We start from the raw sequence: 19,821 nt of genomic DNA, 5'->3' as shown, positions 1-19,821 counted from the left end.
TTCTGGACTGACCAATCCTTGTTTTAGTACATTCAAGGAAAGTGGTAGAGACTCCCAGGAGGATATGAGCTAAAACTGTATGTAAAAGATAATGCTGAATATACTCCAGTAACATGAAGCTTATAAAAGACTAGTTCTTGTCACATTTTGAAGTGAGAGGAAAAGACTGTTTAAAAGGAGTCTTTTGTGACAAAAATTAGTATTTTCTTAGTGTTTAGGATTTTCAAAAATAAATTAAAAAATTAATACTAATTGTCTTTACTGGAATGTATTGTTATTCTTCAATCTATCATTATGGCTCCAGCCTAAATACAGGACTTGAATGATTCCTGCTTTGTTTGCTTGGCTGTACTAATTTAATTTAATTTAATTTAATTGCTTATATGCCTTGGTTTACTGAATAACTGGGTGTTGATGTTCATTATTTCTTATTAAAAAAGAATCTTAAAGTGAAAACAAAAGTGTGAAGGACATGGGACTGTGGCATTAATTTATGAATGTTGCATGTGACTGACTTTGGGCATGAATGTTTACTGTATGACTATATTTACTGTATATATATATACACATATTATATTTACATATTTATGCATGGGAGTTTCACTTATTAAGTGGTTGTTAGGAAATAAGCAGGGAGCCAACACCAAAACTCCAGATAAAACCACTTCTGGTAAACAGGACATGGGGTTAAGAAACAACGCATGAGCTATGAGCTGTGAAATACTCCTTCCAGACTCCGGCCAAAATTATACAGGTGTTTCAGCGTGACAGGGGGCAAACAGATCAAAAGGGCTATAATCAGTTAAAAACTCCTTCTGTTCTAAGGTGATGGCCGGTTTATCAGGGATTTATTTATGAGGAGCAAACTGACACGGACACTGTCTTGGAGGGCTAAAGGATAATAGGTCTCAAGCATCCAGGATTATGTAAAACTTAGGAAAGAAAGAGAGAGCACTTACATTAATCTTTTCTCTTATTGCTATATCCTTATTTTTAATAGCAACTTCTACTGCTCTGTGAAACTCTCTAGTTTCTTGCTTGCTGATCCCAGTTCCCAAAAGAAAACTTTAAGATGGCAAACTGAACTGGGCTGCCTGCACAGCGGCGTAGCCACAACCTAGTCCTGGGGAAGCCTTAGAAGTTATTGTAGAGAAGTCAGGACTTACCATGTAATACGAGAGCCTGTGTTGCTTGTCATTTGGACTGCAGGCTTGGATCCAGAATGCACGTGGCCTCTGAAAGCCTAAAAGTGCCCGATCACTTTATGGTGATCCATGGGGCAAATCTCTAACCACACTGGCTCCTGCAGGATATGCGCAGACCTGGTCACATCTGTGTCCTCTTATGTTGTGACATGTATACAAAAATGAGCGCACACAGAGGTTTTCCTGCATTGCATCCAGCAAATATTATTTCGTGTTGGAAGACAAGAGACATGTTCTTGTACCTCTCATTGATGATATCATGTCCTTGATGCTTCATATTTAAAAATTAATTAAAGCGAAGACCTCTTCATAGCAGTCCAAAAACACACTGGCACAGAGCCACCTCCATTCATCTTTCTCTGAAGAACTATTCTTTGCATACTGATGGCATTGGACATTATTGGTATATTTTGTCTGGTTAATATCACAACTTTCTGACCAAGTTCCCAAGGCTTGCAGTGCGCACATAAATGTTAAACCTTGCATTTCTACAGCATTACTGAAGTTTTTAGGACTTTCTCCAGCCATTAGTTTACCTATATGACATATCATAACATGAGGGCTTATATTAGTTTTGAAGGAATTATTCCAAGCATTGCTTAAGGACCAAAAGTTATACTAGATGCTATTCAGCAGTGAAATTAGACTTCACATAGTCTTTTCTGTATACCATAAAATTCCTTTATGCAGTGGGTAGTGGGCTTTCTAAATGAGAAGTTTGTATGTCATGTATATTCATATTCAAGGGTTTCTGAAGAATTTAAACTTACCATACGATAGGTAAGTAGTTCAAAATATGAATATATGATCAGAGCTGTAGGTTATTACTGGTTTGTCTAGGATATCGAAGAATAAAAACCCTACCAAGCCATTCTGTTCCCTTATAAACTATTTAAATTATTTATTGTCACATATAGGTAACAATTTTCTGTGTTTACTCCCACTAGTGTTGATATCTGATATGAATAAGCTTCTTTGGACCTTGCCTTTTTATCTAATTTTCTCAACGTTGGCAATAATTTTGCTGTTTCAATAAATGATCTTATTCACCTGCTAAGAACTCTTGTCATTTTGAATTACATACCCTGCACAGATATTGTTGCAATTAGCAATTACAAAATATCACAAGAGAAGTGTACCAAGGTTTGGAATCCAAATTTTTAACTGCATGTAATCATGTCCTAATTTGCTTAGGCACGTACCAATGAGTTCTATTTATTTGAGCATGCTGTTTATTGATCTGTGTGTGCAGACACAGTAATTGCACATGTAAATTTGGAGCAATATGATGTGAGCACATAATCTAAATTCTATGTCCCTGTGCCCAACATTTCCAAGTGATTGGTTCATTGCCATCCAGCCAGTCAGAAACACTAGGCCTACGGACTTGGATGGAATTAAAACCATCTGAATTCAGTGCATATCTTTTCATTTAGAAAAAGAATTACTGAAGATACTTTTTCAAAGATGTTCAGTTTATAGATCATTTCCCTTCCACAGCCACGTATCTCCAAGGTAAGATTCAACTGGAAATGAGAGGTCTTTCTCCTCATGTTGATCACCTCTTTTTCAGAACAGGAGGTGACAATATATTGGATTAAAGTTGTTGAAATATGTTGAACTGCAGCTGGACATGCTTTGAATTATTGTAGTGGCCAATTCCTGCAGCAGTTCACCCAGCAAGAGAAACTTTCTAGAACTTTTGCAGTTCTTCTCACTGCTTTGGCCCTGTAAGGTGACTGGCCCTTTGGATCCTGAAAACGGCCGCTAAGTTCAGCAGAGACACGGAAACGACAACTTCTGCATTTTTAGGTAAAGATTGACTTCTCTTTATTTTCACTTTGCTCCTCCTTGCCACTCCTCCGTTAGCACTTCCAGGTGTGACAGATGTCCCCCACCACGTGGCTGTGACACTGCGTAACTCCCCTCAGGACATAGCCATCGCAAACCAAACTAGAATTTAAACCAGTGCAGGGATGGAGTTGTTTCCAGGCATGTCTCATGGGACCACTGGAGTTCCCCCACCGCAGAGGGTTTGTCTGTGTAACTGTGTGGGTCACACAGCACCCGAGCTTTCCGCCTCCTCGGTGGGAACATGGAGAATTGCGTAGACGGGAGACTGCGTGGGAAGTGCTGGCTTGAGTGAGTCAGAGTGTGGGCTTGAGGAAGTCTGTATGTTTGAATGTTGGTCCAAATTGTAAGGATACTTTTTTCCCTAAGTATATTTAGCATATAAAAACTATATCCAAATAGAGTGGCATAATTTAAATAAGCCCAGGAAAATAATCATTAAAATAAATGGAAAGAATATATAGACAGGGGAGAAAGCAAGGAAATGTCTTCCTGCTTTTGTTCCCAGCCGCTGTCTTGATACAGTACCAAACAGTCAGAGTTACTGGGGATCATCAGATGTTTCTTCTTTTTTGGTTCTCCAGCAACTAGAATCTATTTTGATTTCTTGGTGTCCTTTCTAGTTATGCTGTATTACTCATAACTGCAGCGCAGTGGTAGCTGCCAATACAAATTTAGTCTTTTCTGTTTATTCTGTACTGTCCTGTCAAAGCAGATAAGTCTGCTTTGCATTAGAGCTCAAAAATTTAATTGTGGGAAAATGATGAGTCACTCCAGCTAAGGTAAACCAATGTCTGTGTCAGAGGACGTTCTTTTGATGTACAAAGCAATGAAACAATATTAGGGCCATGAGCCAAAATCACTAACTCTCACACAGAGGTGTCATTTACATTTGCCCGGGACAACGAGGCTTTTTGAACCAGAGGTAAGATTGATTTGGGGTCAAGTTGGAAAAAAGAGAACAAAACAAGTGAAGGGAATCTTGCAAGCTTTGTTAGCAATTCAAGCCACCTCCTTGGGAACATCTAATGAAATTCACTCAAGAGACTGCTCAGGATACTTAGAGTATTTTCCTTCTTTAGCCTTCTGAGGAAGGGAGACTGTCAAAGGAATGGGATGAGTGACCTTCTCTAGGCGCTAGGAATGCTACCTCCTGTAGAGAAGGGGACTCAGACCACAGTTGCGAGGTTTGTGGGAATTGCACGGGAACCATCTCAGAAGGTCTTTTATCCCTGTCTTGCTCTTTCCCTACCATACCCTTCAGATGCCTTAGAAATCAGGCCCCTGGGCCTCCTACGTGGCTGAGCTGTCTGAGTGAGGGTAAGAGCTTTGGGGGAAAGTCTCTGTACAGTCCTCCTCTTCCCAGCTTCACCATCAGGCAGTAATTTTCTCAGCTCTGCCATGCGTAGCTCCTTAATTTTGATATAAGGTTTTCACAAGCATTTCATTTTGTCTTTCAAAAAGGACTCATATACTAAGGAACCTCAGTCTCATAACAATTAAAGGGAATTTACATCCATAAGGTCAGGTTGCCAAACATATGAGAACCCATGGATAAAAAATGGAGCATTATGCTTGAATTAGGTAAATAACTGAAAATCAAACTGATGTAGTTCCCATCAGCCTTTCCTCTACATTTTGTACTTAAATACTGTTGTGATTCCTCCCCCGGTAACCAGTACCCTTTTTATGAGATTTAACTATAAATTGTTTAAGTATTTTAAAAGCTGTTGGTCATATAATCATTATATTGCTTTTTACAGCATAGTAGTGCTCACATTTATAGAGCAGCTTGAAAATCCCAGCCAAACTGTCCTTTGGTGGTCTCCCTACCTCAGATATGTTTTGAATCCTCTCTCTTGCCTGGTGGCATGTCATCGTCATCCATTCTTCACTGACAGCTGGAACGGTGGCTGTTAATACCTAGTTTGTTCTGAGTGCTAGTACCAAATACGCATTTCTGAGCTTTGTTCACTTTGCTCTCCATTCTAGTCTGTTGAAGTAGATCTTTTCAAGGTCTCAGGCTAAATTAAGTAACTATCATTTCGTTGTGATATGATAAATTTACAGCAGATAAAATACCAGAAATTGAGCAGAAATGCATAAAAAAAGCCCCTGAAGGAATGACAGAAATAAAACCAAAAGCTTGGGGGGTTTTGATGTCGTTTGGATGAGGGATAATAGAGTCCACAGTCTGAACAACTGGGAAGCAATAAGTGAGAAGTATATAAGTAGTAAAACAGCACTCAATTAATTTACATTTTCTGCTACATCTTTATGGTGAAACTCAGCTGTGTGTTAATGGTCTTCAGAAGAATCTAGATAACACTGATGCTCTACTTACACTTCTTATTAAGGGTAAAATTCACCCTATTGAAGAGGACAAGCTTAAGATCTATGCACCCACTTAGTACCACTTATCCCAATTTCACTTAACAAGGGTGTAAGTAGTGTATACGTCTGCATTGTCCGTCTGCACTAAAGTGAATTTGCTCCCTACTAAATTAGATTGGTCTGATGTGTGCTTAGAGAAAGAAAATCTTTGCTTTCATGAGGGATTGTTCTGGGAAATTGCTGCTTGACCTATAACTTTAGTTCTTTAAAAACTGCTGTGACACTCGTGCATGGCATATTTACATGATTTGCCATTTGATCAAACAGCAAAGTTGAAGTAATGAAGCCTATCAATCATGAAACGGAATAAAGTTTTTGAGGGTGTTCCTTGTCCTTACACCTTTCAGACTCTTTCTGTGGATGGATTTTTTTTTAATGTATTTATTTTGATATTTGAGGAAAATTGGTAGAGTAGTATCATAAGACCACGAGCAGATCCCTCTTCAGAGAAGAGTGGAATGTAGTTATATATTTAACTTGCATATGAGTAAGGTAAACGTATATACAGGATACTTTTGCATGCCAAGAAGTCAGGACAAAGCATAACTAAACAGGAGGTCTTGTGTGCATGCAGACTTATGCATACTTTTCTGTGCTTAGCTTGTCAGTGCTGATAGGCTGGACCCACCTGCGTATGCCTGTATCTCTTTCCTGGTGACGTGCACAAGTCCTGTAGTTGTGCAAATACATGCTCCCCCACGCCTAGATGCAACTGTGCAAAGCCCTGTAGCTTCTGACTTTAAAATTTTAATTAAATGTTTTAATTTTGCCCTGCTATGACTTACACTGAAGTAATGTGATGTCCACTTCTGTCTCCATAGCCAAGCTCTAATGCCAGCATGAACCTGGTCTCTGGGAAATTCAAGGCAACAATTCCTGTGCGAAGCTTACATACCAGGTACTTCTGCCAGCTAGTTTTAACCACATACAAAATTGCGTGAACGAAGTAGCCAGCAATACAACAGGAACCCTAATGAGACATTTGAAATCCTGAAAGCATGAATCTGAGCTGACCTACACCATGTTAGCACTGGAGTAATGCCTCTGACTTTGATGGAGTCACTCATAATTTACAGCTATGTAAGATCAAATATATAGCCCAGAGTACAGAAATGTTAACACGGATAGTCTCCGTCAGAGGAGGGATGCTTATTCTAATGGTACCTCCTGTCAGTCAAGTCATAGACTAGATGTCACTTACGAGGACAATGGGTCACCCTTTTTCCTCTCTTCTGAATACGATTAAAAATATAAAAATGAGAGTTAGAATGGAAAAATGATCTATTAGGAAAATAAATAAGGGGACTGAAAAAAGAAATTAGGAAGGAGAGTGAAAGACAAGTGCCCTATACAGCCCCGAACCAATTACCTCAGGCTTTGCAGAGGGTGAGGTGGTTGTCTCTGCGGCTTGAAATGAACCACATTACTCAGCTGCATTACAGTAGTCATTCTCTATTTCAGTCTCCCAAGTTTTAGGCAAGACTTCTTCAGCAAGTGCCAAGTTTCTGCCAACCTGAGGGAATGAGAGATCCAGGATCCCTCGGCAAGCCAAAGCCAATGTGCTATAAGGGCAGTTTCCCTCCAAGAGTCACATATGGACAAATCAGACTGAGCAAGGAAGAACAGAGGAATAACCATCTGATAAAGTCATATCAGATATGACTAAATAAATGGAGGGTTCAGCCCACATCTTTCACTGACGGAGCTGAAAATATGAATAAAATTCAAGAGGTGGAATGCTGGATGGATTATTTCCCTTCTGCGATACGCAGTGTGCCTGACCCTTTACATTTCTTACAGCAGTGACCAGAGGTTCAAATCAAGCCTAATATCCCTTCTGTGCTCTCTCTTGCATAAAAACAAAAAATTGTTTTTTTCTTGAAAGAAGACTCAGGTGTAGTGTTCATAAGGTACAGGGCTTTTTGGTACCTAATTGCAGACCTAGTCCGAGCTACGCTGGAAGCTCTGGTCACATTGGTTTCAAGATACGTGACTTCTCTTCTCTGAGATAACCTTATGATGCCAAAAAGACTGACATCTTCAAGTGGCTGCTAATATGGCAGGTTTCAGTTTTGAGTTCCAAAAGGAGATGCCACCGTTTAAGGACCGACTGTGCAGAGATGTGCTGGCACTCCTGCGTTCGCTCCTGTGACCAGTGGGCACAGATGTTATTAAGCACCACCAAAACACAGTCCTGGGTGTCTCATGTTTGAATTTTCTTAACTGAAGATGCTTGTAAGTTATAGGACACTTCAAGAAAGGTAAGCTGGAGATGACAGCACTTTTTAAAGCACAGCAATACCTAAGTATGACAAATACTATAGAAGTGCTAATGCTGTTTGGCAATTTCCTGGAAGGTCTGTGGAGTGGAAATTCAGTTCATTAACTGATGCTGATACCTCCAGAAGTCATTTCAAATTGTTTTCTTGAAATAAGACTTGAACCCAGATGGCAGAGGTGAACCCGCTTCGCTAGCCTCCAACAAGAGATGTTACAGGTTCAGAAACAATATTTATATTCCCAAATCTCTCTCTCTTTCTCTCTCTCTTTTTAAGCTTATTAAAATTAAAAGCATGACCTGCCACATCACATTACATCAAAACATGATGTAACTTCTTAATTTAAAAAAAGTTTTAATTTATGATGTTGCATTATGCCACAAAAAGCTTTTGTTTTCCCCAGAGTAACTATAAATTTTTTACAGCGACTGTTTATCCAGTATCTTTGGCAGACTGAAACAGTGAGCGTTGGCAAAAAGCAGATATTTAACAGCTACTGACGAACAGCTTATGAATCACCAGACTTGAATCCTGGCACACATCTCCCTGTAGGTACCATACTGAAATCACCCATCTTCCCCTCGCCTCCTCCGAACTGCAGTAACATTGAGTAACTGACTGATTCTGAACCAGTAAATTTGATCTACTTTATCCTTTCAAACCTTTATATTTTTGGAGGAAAGCACTCTTGCTATAAAAGTGCTACTGAAATAACATTCCAGGAGCACAGTATCCAGTATGGATTTCCCCCTCATTCTGAACAACCCACGAAAATACTTTTCATTATAACAGCACTTGACATTTATGTTTTTTTTTCATTTACAGATGTAAAATGACTTTGCAAAAGAACTTTACCTATCCAATTATACAGATGGGAAAACTGAGGCATAAGTGATAGGAGATGTCATCGTCAGAGCCATAAGCTGGTCCAAGTCTGCTCTGCTGGTCCATGTATCTTCCAGAGGATGAATTCATAATGCTTGGCTTATTGTTTTACATGTTCCTGCCAGGCAAGCTGGACTATCCTAGGACATGAAAGGCTGTACGTTCATTGGCCTGGATCTCTTATTGTGTGCTTACTCGTGTAGTGCTTTCGTGTAGTGCTTTCTTTTGGGCCTGCTCTGGCTGAAGCAAAGGAAGTTCACTGGAACTTGAGAACAAGGACTACTTGCCCAAACAAGAGTTTTCAAGCCCTTGGTTTCTAAACACTTGCTTTATAAGGTGGACTGTGTATCATAAATCTATGGCATAGGAGTATGGTCATATTGGCTTAACTGTCTTGCTAAGACTGGACTTATTTCTCACACAACTGATAAAAGTCATAACGCTGTCAGTCGCTGGTATACTAGCTGTACTCAACTTTTACTGCTTCCTAGTTCCATGATCCATAGTGCACATATGGAGTATAAAGCCTTCTTAAAATCATAGCCCCTTAACTAAAAGCTTTTTCTGAGAGACAGTGTGGTTTGAATTATATTGAGGACCACAAATAGCAATTGCTCTTGGGCCACTGCCTTTGAAATAGATCTATTTTAGGTGGATATTCCTCTTTTGAAGGGGTACTTCTACCCCTATTTATGAGCCTCACTGCTTGTACCAAATAACCTAACAGGAGAGTGAAAGCTCCATGACTACTTACAATGTAAATCCCATACAATGATTTTCATCACGTGTATTGTGTTGGGTGTAAGGGGGTGTAAGTTCTTTTCACTGTTACTCAGGTGAAGTTCTAATTTCAAAAAGTAGTAATGGATCAGGAAACCATTCCTTACATTAATTCCAGTAACGAGCACTTCTTACCTTAATGCCATTTCTCCCAGTGACAGATTGGTAAATATAACCTGGATTGTTTTTACTTGAGATCAGATCTTCAGTACGATTCAGTATGTAGCTGTGCAAACAACTGCACCTGCAAAACTGTCAGAGCACTGAGTCTGAAATGAGCTGTGGGCTGCTTAAAATCTGTTTGTCAACCTACACCTTAAACATGGTTACCACACTACAGACCAAGAGAGGACACTTGACCAGTAAGAGTGTGAGAGAGAAGGGAAGAGGTCGCAGGTGAAAATGCTGGATGAGGCTGTACTAGAAACTCCAGGCTGTCTTGCAAACGTGGAAGGAATTATCTTGAAGGAATCTCCTATTGATTTGACATAGGAGGTTTCAAGTTTTATGGCATTTTACATTATTGTTTAAATTCATTTCAGGCAAGAAACATACTTTTTAAGGTCAGGAATACAGATTTGTTAGATGCTAAGACACCTGAAAAGCAAGAATACAGATTGTAGGATGAATATTTTACAGAGTAATTATTTAAATATATTCAAGTATGAACATCTTTAGATCCTAAATTTAGTATTCCTCAAAAATATAATCTTACAATAAAATCTAGCCCATTCATATACTGTTCATACCATTCCAATTTTCTGTTTGAACTAGTGTTTTTAAAAGTTGTGTCTTGGTTGTTTATTTAAAGTGCCCCACTGATATTTTTGCCCCAGACTTTAATTTCTGGCATAACACTTGCACATATGTTGATGATGATATACGTCTGAAGTTCTCAAAACATGATAGCATACCACTGCTGGTGTGTGAGCCGCTCAGATGTGACGTGCAGAGGCAGCTCCTTTTTTTCCGTTCAGGGCTCTCGCTGAAGCTGCAGGTAAAGTGCCGAAATGCAGCTGGTGGTGACAATCCTGGGACTGCAAGGGCCTTAGCCAGCACCCCTCAGTTCAAGAGCAACCCATGTGTTGTGCACTCCTTGCTCAGGGACTAGGAGTGACACTGAAACCTGGTGTCTGGAGGGCTCTGGCTTGAAAGAGAGGATGGTGATGGGTGGAGGATTCAGGTCGGTAATTGAGAGGCCTGGAGATGCAGCTGCAAGGAGGGAGTTTGTCTTAATATGCAGTAAAGGTGGGAAAGGATGGGATGGATCCCTGCCTTCATCTCTACATGCGTCTTGGAAATTAATAAAGAATAAGCAAGGAGTAGCAGCTGTTATTGCTAACTCCTTAGCAAACTAAATTTGGGGAACTTCATTGTAGCAGAGATAAGAGGTCCACTGACTCTCAAGATATACTGGATTATAAGTCATGTTTTCAGTTAGGTTCTCCAAATGTGCACATCGTGTTGAGCTTAAAATTTAGGGTTCAGCTATTTTGTCTATGCACTGTAAATAATTGAACCTCAGAATTTTATGTCTGATTATACCTCTTCTGAGCTTTGTATCCAATTATACAATACAGATAAAATGGGCACCTGCAGAAATCTGAAGAAATCAGCCTGCCTGAATCTGGCTGAAAACAACACAGCTCAAACTTAACCATATTTGCCCTATTTAAAATCAGTGCCAAATTGTTATTTCATTGAAATAGAGATGGACTGTGTTACATTATGTAAAGATATTATGGAATGACACAAAAATCTTTTATTATTCATGGCATCACCAAGCGGAATTTAAGTAGATTCACCTTATTATCAAATACTGGTTTTGATATAATTGTTGATAACCTTTTCTGGCCACTTGTCTTCCTTCATTGTCTTTGTCTTGCCTAGACAGAACATAAGCTAAGTAGACTGCATCCAAGATCCTTTCTCTTACTCCGTATTTTCTGTTCTACTATCCCAGCAGAATTAAGTGTAATGAAGACAAGAACCAAATTTCCACTATATGCATCATACGCACATCTTTTTAGTGTGGCCATTTGGATACAAGAGTAGGTGTGGTAGAAACCTTTTCTCTGTCACATGACTATTTTCTTGGAAAAGCTTTATAAAGTGCTTTCCAGGCCTTTCCATGTTTAAAATACAATACCATGAAATCATAGGAATAGAGAAGGTAAGGAATGGGAGAGTCTAAAGAATAGCTCCACTGCAGTGGTTGCAAATACACTATTCCTACATTTCAACCCATCCAGGTGTAAGCCAGCTTTTGTCCAGAAGCTTGTGATGCATTAGGATAGAGCTAAACACACAAATGACCATGAGTGCAGCTAGGGCTGCCTCACATATATTAACATAGAGCTACTACTGTAGTAAAATCCTCAAAGGATTGAAAATATTCTACTCTATTCTACCCTACTTTTACCTCTCACTCTACTAGATGAGGGTGTTCGTGCTGGGAGATGGGGTACTTACTCCTCATTGAAAGTAAAGCCAGAAGAACCTGACCCACAAAGCTTACTATGTTCTGCTTTGTTTCTGGAGCCTTCAGAACTAAATCTATGGGCAAGACAAGAAGGAAAGTGCTATGAACTCTTAGAAACACCAGTTTTGTGGAACTCATTAGACATTGTTTTCCTAAGTGATATATTAGATTCATAAAAGGGTGTTAACGGGAATTTATCCCATTCTCCCACTTCGCACCCACAAATTTTGAGATTCAATCAACTGCCTGCTGTGTGGGTGCCAGCAACAAGCTAATTCCTGCAATTTGTGCTCACAAAATTAAAGGCTGTTAAAAAAAAAGAGAGAGAGAGAGAGAAAAGCACATCCCATTAAGTTTTCTTCAGCTTAGCTTGTCAGGGATTTGTCTGAAGCAGAGGATGGTCTCGATACACAAGCCTCTTAATAAAACAGCAAGCTGATACCCGACTCCAGATACCCACCTGCTTTTTCAATCAGGCAAGATAAAACAAGAATTTTTCACTCACCCAATCAAAAGGTATAGCCAGAACTAGATTCCTCATCAAACATCTTGCCTTGGGATAGAGAAAGGCCATCCACTAGAGCACCCACCTTTGTCAGGCCTCTTCCCTAGTACACGTGCTTTTCTTCTCTCCTTGGTTGGCTCCTGCTCCCTCGTTTCTCCTGCGTGCAGTGGACGCCGTTCCACTGCTCCCGCTTTCTCTGTCTCACTGGGTCACCTACCTGCATCGCTGTCTAGTGGGGTGCACAAAGGTGATGGGGATGATGCAAGGGGAGCTCCGAAGCCTTCAAACCCCTCAGAGCTGCCTCATGCCTTTCTTGCCAGTAAACTTAATTTGTGGAAAAACAGGCCTCGCAGCAAGCATTATACTTGTAATCTTATATTTTCCATTGTTAAATGTAATGTTATAGCCACAAAGTGATCACATCTGCTGTATTTGGACCTCAGTCTAGCTTCTGTATCACCAGCACTCTGGAAGCAGTAGAGATAAAGATGAAATTCTAATTCCAGCCCTCGAGGGTGTTAATCAAAGGTTTCAGTTTGGACCCTTGTCCTATTTTCTCTTTTTTTTTTCGCCATACATTTCAGTTTCCTCCACTAACCCTAACAATCTTCCGTAACAAGAAAGGTCCTTTCTCATCGCTTTCTCCAAGCACACTGCTAACTGCATGCTAGCTGTACCTTTACATCAAGATTAAAAGCAAAATACTTTAAGTAATTTAGAATATAAATGTGCAATGAAATATCAGGCTGGGTGATGCTATGAGAAGGAAGAGTGTACAGTGTGCTTTATGTGCTTTTAGCTGTTCTACCCTACACTGCAACATGTGCACCCACTCTTGTAACCTTTACTGCTGTGCAAAGATGATCTGTCATTTCTACAAAAATATATATATTTATATTGAGGCAGCTTTGAATCCTTACTGCCCTCTAGAGATACTCTACTAGAAAAGCTCAAACTGACAGAGTCAGCAAAAAATAATTGCAATCCTAATCTTAACTACACCAGCTGCATATAGAGTCAATGACACGATCTGTAGAAACAGAAATGCACTTAAAAGACCCTTTTTCTTGAGCCTCTTAATATCATTTAGACTTGTGGTCAGACTCGCGCACAGTTATCTCATTCACTGTATAGGAAAGTTCAGCAAAAAATGAGTTTCTGTTATGCAAAAAAGAAACTAAAGCATTTTTGTAATAAAATTACAAGTGCAAAAGTTGCCTTGTATTTCATTGCCACTATGAGAATGCTTAAATTATTTAAATTACATGTGTAACTATATGATTTTACTTTGTTGTTCTCATGCTTCTATTTCATATTCAACATGCAGGTGTGATGGTTGTGGATGAAGCTAGCTGTGACTTCGTGCGTAAGGTTTGAACTCCCGCTGCAAGGCTGCACAGGCCTTGGGCTAGTCCTCCCCAAAAGGCTGAATTTCCTCCCGCATGTGTAAGTGCGCTTTTAGCAATATAACTGATTGGTTGCGTTTATAATTACTGCAATACCAGCAATATTGTTTGAAAGCTGTACTTTTGTATAGTTCTGTAAAATCAAGGTCTCTGAAGATATGACAAACCGTATGTATTTTGCAATGCCATGGGAGTATTATTTCATGCAGTTGGGCCAACGCAGACAAAACAGTGATTGCAAGATTAGCAATGAACGATAGCACAGTGCAGCTAAGGATATATTCAGCAAACAGAGATCCTGTTTTTACACTGACAAAAAAAAGAGAAAAACTATAAACTGTGTGTCTGCATGTATACATTTTTTTTTCCAAAAGAGCTGAATCCCACTATCCTGCAGACTCTTATTCATTTAACAGGCTGTCAGCGCAAGTTCCTTTACATAGCTCTGCCTTTTCATGCCTAATGGGGTTTGCCCTGTACCAGACAAAGCCTATTAAACATGGCAGAGAAACAGATGATATTAGAGGATGCTGGAAGCAGCGGTGACTGCCCTCTAACGGCACGCGTGCCGGGAGCGCACGCCTGAGCCCCCGGGGACGCCCGCGAGGGTGCCAGCAGGTCAAGGGGCTCCGCTGGGCTCGGTCCCACAGCTCCTCGTGTTCGTTGCAAGAGAAACATTCGTATCCAGAAAAAAAATAAAAGTTTCACATTGCACGCTCATTTTCTCAGAGTGGGACGACAGGATAGAAGTGGCAAATGCAATCCGAAAGCAGCGTCGGCGCGGAACGGAAGGTGTGCAGGCGACAAAGCCACCAACCTGGAGGTCTCAGGAACAAAAATTCGTTCGGTGTGTGAGTACGAGGTGCTGTGCCTTGCAGCTAATCTGTTGACAGAAAGCTATAAATAGTGAATCGTATCAGTGTTTCATTTCTTTTGATTCTGCGGGGGAAATTCAAAGGTTTACAGATTCAGACTGGGTTAAAACTTAAAACTCTGCTTGTTGAGTCAGAATTTTATAACTGTTTTTGTATCTGCTTTGTGTGTGTGCAAATATCATAACACATAGGTATATGGTGAGTTACACATTTAATTTGCAAGTCTATTGAATAATTGCAAAAGCAACGGTATATATAGAAGAAAATCAACCCCCTAAGCCTGAGAGTGCAATCCAAGTTAAAATCATCAAAGGCACACAAAAAATAGTAATTATCATTATTGTTGTTTTGTTAGAATAGCACTAAATGATTCAGCATGCCTCTCTCTGCAGTCAGACTCTCTTATAGTCTAAATAAATAAGGGTGGAAAAGGAAATTAAGGTTTCAGTAGTGAATTACTTTGCCCAATCTCTAAGCAGCTCAGTAACAGTGCTTCAAATTGAATCCAGATCTTTTGAATCTCAGGCTCTTCCCTCCTTCACTAGACCATTTGTCCTTTCATGTTCTGTGTTTCTTGTAATATTTTGCTCACCCATTTTAAATCTCCACTTGAGTCATAGAGTGCAGAAACAGCAGAAATTTAACTCACGTCTAGAAAAAATTATTCAAACTTTTCTGAAACCTGAAAGAGGTTCTGCTTAGTTTGAGGCAAAGTTTCAGATAGCATTTTACTGTATCCAAATCAAATCTTACTCCATACTTCTATTTATCGTTATTTCTATTAATTCTTTCTCCTCATCCTTTCCAGTGAGTAATCCAGAGCTCTGCTAAGGATGAATTGAGGCTTTGAGCTAACACACGATTTTACTAGTATTTTTATTTATTTATCCTGTATGTTTACTCCAAAGTGAAGGTTTATTTGCTCTCTGAATACTCAACAGCATTGCTATTTGTTATCACTGCTTAAAAATGGTGTCTGAAGATCCCATACCTGGGGAAATGTTTTTCCCAGTGTATTGATGATCTAAAGGAGATCTTCCAGATTGATACAGAAGTCAAATACATGCTAGTCCAGAAAGCAAAACTACCATTTCAAAAAAGTTTCCTGGTTGTATAAATCGAGTGCATAAGCTCAGATTTGAGAAGGTATTCTCCAGGGCAACGCTCACCTGCACCTGCGTGTGTTTTGGTGGCAGTGGCCATGGGAATGGCCCAGCGTGGTCCTGTTCCACTCGAGAAGGAAGTGCACATCTGCAGGAGAAGGAGGATGCAAAAACGCTTTCCCAAGCATCAGTTTCCAAATTATTCACAATTATTTACTTGCTTGTTTGCCAATGCCAGGATGGAATGGGAAATTGTAACAGTTGGTAGTTGCTGCTAAATTAAATGTAATGTGGGAGTATTGCCCAGTTCCCACCTATTTGAGCAAAGTGTGCTTCCGGACAGAGCGTTATTTGCCAGCACCCTAGCACTGCGGTCTCCTAGATCCATTAGCACACCTTTAGTCTGCAGATAGGAGAATAACGGGGCTAGATTTCTGCTTGGCCTCACAAAAAATCAGAAGCAAATCTTTTTCTTTTCTGAATCTGAGAAAGCTTCTGTTTGACAGTCTCCATTCTCCTCACAAAATCTAGAGGGGGAAGCAAGTTTTACAAAGGGGAGGCGAAATGAAGGAATGAATAGTGGCTGCCTCTTGCCACAGTGTGATCATCTGAACAAGTATAGGATCAGAGAAGGAGAAGACTTGATGCTTGCTATGCTGGAAGAATTCACTCCAAACCTTCTAATTTCTAGTTAATTTTACTCACTCAATTTGTTCTGCTGAAGGGGAACCTAAAGATAGATGAATTTTAACAAGCAAGAAATGTCATGGGGGCACTTGAACTCGCATCTCTGTTACTGGCGAGTGTCTTAACTACTTGTGGTTCTGAGGATTATTTCGCTTTTGACCAGAAAATTTACTCGAAACTCAAGAAATCTCCCTGTCGAACATTTATTCAAAGCTGATATATTTCCACACAATAAATTCATCTAAATAATGAGCAATTTCCAAGGAAAACATGTTCAGGTAAAAATTCCCAGATAGCTCTCTTAATTCACCTAATCCTGCATTGCTAGTGATAGCTAAGCCTTTACTAGATAAGGCCTGCTAGGCTCATTGAAAGCACAAACTATCCACAGAGCAGTTTTCGTCTGTGACCATTATCTGCCTGAGATCAATTTTCTACTACACCATCCCATCAATAGTCCCTGTTTGGCCTATATGTTTGTTTTAAAATACTTTTTCATCTTTTCATCATTCAATTATTATTTTTTCCTAAAAACTTTCCAGTATTAGCAGTATATCTTTCTAATCTGGTTAATAGAGGAAAAAGCAGTTTGGTAACTTACTGGCAAATCAGATAACTTTTCTGTGGCATTTCTCACTGATCTTAAAACAGCAACCTACTTTTCTGCTGGTTTCCCATTGTAACAGAATTTCTGCTGAATCTCATCTTTGGCACATTTCAAACAAGTGTTTGTATTTGTCAGATATGGACTGAATCAGATAATTTGGGGTGGAGTCCAGCAAGGGCTGTTTTTCTTCATGACACTATCAGCCGCTTTATTTAAAGCAACTTAAAACTATAGGACTTCAGGTTCTTGCACAAAAATTTAACATGCTGATATTATCCAATCCCTTTTTCCATGTCTTTGCCTCTCCTCATTATTATAATTCTGTCCTCTAGCTCTTTTTCCTCTGCTGAGCTTTCAGACACCTTCCTAATCAACATTAGACACAGTGGGAAAATGGGTGGCACCAGAGTGAGTACAAGGCTGTATTGTAATTTGAGGGGCTCCACAGTCGTCTTCCTGAGCGACAGCACAGCCCAGGCAGCAAATACAGCTCACTCACTCTGGAGAAAAACCATCTGATTTTAGATATAAATGTATTTATATTTATGTGCATATGTTTGTATGCGTCAAATATTAATTTCTTTTATTCTAATTTTCTCTCATTTGCATCTGTCCTAGTGCCTCAGCATTCTGAGGCTAGCGTGGCTTTGCACAAGGCTTGCCTCTGAGGTGGCACAGAGCATCAGTCTAGGGAGGAAACCGAGCCTCTAAGAGGCACAAATCTCAGCCCGTTCCTCCTCCCATGGGTGCTGATGTGGCTCTGTCACCCCCCATGCCAGTGGTTAGCTGCAAAGCACTGGGATATACATGTCCTGGTGCGCAGGAGTCAAGCTCGGATGCGCAGGGTGCCCTGCGTCCCGGAGCGTGCCAGGCTGCGCGGTCGCACCGACAGCATGGTGTTAAACAGCTCGGCAGGCTCACGCCAGGGGTTGCTGCCGAGGGCCTTCTGCTGATGAGAGCAGACCTCGGAGCACGCACCAGTCCCGGACCAGGATCCAAGGCCACGAGCCCACTGCAGTGCTGCCAGAGCCCAGACATGACATACGGCACAAACCACTTCCGATTATTAGCCCCTATAATTTGTAACTCTTGTAACAGCCCCCCATTCCTTTTGATCTGTATGTGAGATCCTTTATGTCCTTAACAGGGCAAAAACCACCTTGCCTCCCTCAGTGCCATCCTGGAGGCCACCGGGTTAATTCATGCTGTGTGCACAGATAAAGAGGAGGACAGGAGGATAAGCAGGTCATGCAGTGGCAAGGGTTGAGAAGCTCTGCTTTAAATACTTTATGGGAAATTGTAAAACTTCTAAACAATTTAATAGATTAACCTCCCCTTTCAGTGGCATCAGTAAAACTGAATTATCATCCTCACTTTTAACTGATGCCTAGACCCAATACTCATCCATCAGGGATCATTTAGTGATAAAGCAATCAATCCTGCCATGGTGCAGAGGGGACAAACTACGCAAGATACCATCACCAAATATCCTTTCCACCCCAAAGCATTCTGTGAGTCTTTGTCAATGAAAGTGCATTTGTCTAATCTTATCTGCTGCAGTACATGTGGAATACAAAGGAAGAAAGTAAAATATGCATTTGATGTACATGTGCAGATGCCAGACATACTATCAAATCAAGGAGCAAGACTGCTTTTTTTCCAGGAACTGAGCATAACCCTCGACACCCAACAGCTATACCACTACATCAAGTACCAAATTAACAGAAATGAAAGTAAACGTGAAGCTGTGTCCTAAAATAAAGCTGTGACAGATAAATGATTTCAGAGAAAAATGAAGGATGATGTTAAAAAATTTTGTTTCTGTCACTTCCCTATTTTAGGAAATCCTTTCTGACTTAAGCCAGAATCTCTAAAAATACTCATCATCTTTTCATCATCACAGCATGCAAAACATACTTTCTTTTTTAAATTCATGCTTCGACTCCTTATCAGTAAGAGTTTTGTTTATAGATGCTTTCTTTTCTAACATATTAAAGATTTATATATGTACTGAGAAGATCACAGATCATAAAAAAATGGAGAAAGTTACAAAACTTCCTCTAATTATTTTTAATGGACAAATTTGATTTTTTATTAAGAAAGACATATATAATATGTACAGCTGTCATTTGGAGAAATCATTAAAAAGTAAAGTAAAAAATGGTCTGTTTCCACTACAAGAGGGGTAGATTTTCAGTAGAAGCAAATCATGTTTGAATGAAACATGTAATAATTTCTTTTCTTAAACAGAGAGAAATGTTTACTTTTCCCCCAAAATGTAATAACCCTTCTATATTATTTGACCACAAGGTAAAAAAATTGAACAATGCCATTTCTCAGCCAGATGTGAGCTTTATTAAGACAGAATTCCTTGGGCGTTTTGTGAATGATAATGTAGCTACTGGAATAAAAGGAAATCTTTACCTACTGCTGACTAGGAGTTGGGATTTTCATCAACAAACAGGTTCAGGCTAAATTAAGAGGTTCAGTATAGGAGAGTTCTTCAAAGGCTTTGTAGTTGCTCAACTCCAATTAAAAGTCAATTGAATTGGACACTTAATTCCCATTTGTGTCTATGAAAATCTCTCTTCTATAATGTACTGCATTGCAATTCTAGGCTGAAAGGCGGGTGCATAGGAATGTATAAAAAATGCAGAATGCATGTACGTATTTTGAGGAATAAAGGAAATAATAGATACTATATTTCATGGTTAGTATTTACAAATGCTTAACAAAGAATATCTCCACAGTAGTACATAAAT

At 39.8% G+C, this 19,821-nt stretch overlaps 1 long non-coding RNA gene across 1 annotated transcript; it reads left to right on the top strand.

Annotated features, from left to right (window-relative positions):
- Nucleotides 1-7,710: 7,710 nt before the first annotated feature.
- On the top strand, nt 7,711-9,335 carry LOC112982898 (uncharacterized). The gene is made up of 3 exons (XR_003259097.2): nt 7,711-7,947; nt 8,155-8,277; nt 8,555-9,335. It is a non-coding gene; the product is annotated as an uncharacterized LOC112982898 (long non-coding RNA).
- Nucleotides 9,336-19,821: the final 10,486 nt, after the last annotated feature.

This window comes from Dromaius novaehollandiae, chromosome 16 (assembly GCF_036370855.1).
Source record: "Dromaius novaehollandiae isolate bDroNov1 chromosome 16, bDroNov1.hap1, whole genome shotgun sequence".
Lineage (NCBI taxonomy): Eukaryota > Metazoa > Chordata > Aves > Casuariiformes > Dromaiidae > Dromaius > Dromaius novaehollandiae.
The sequence above is the reverse complement of the archived record's forward strand: the minus strand, read 5'-3'. Positions and strand labels throughout refer to the sequence as shown.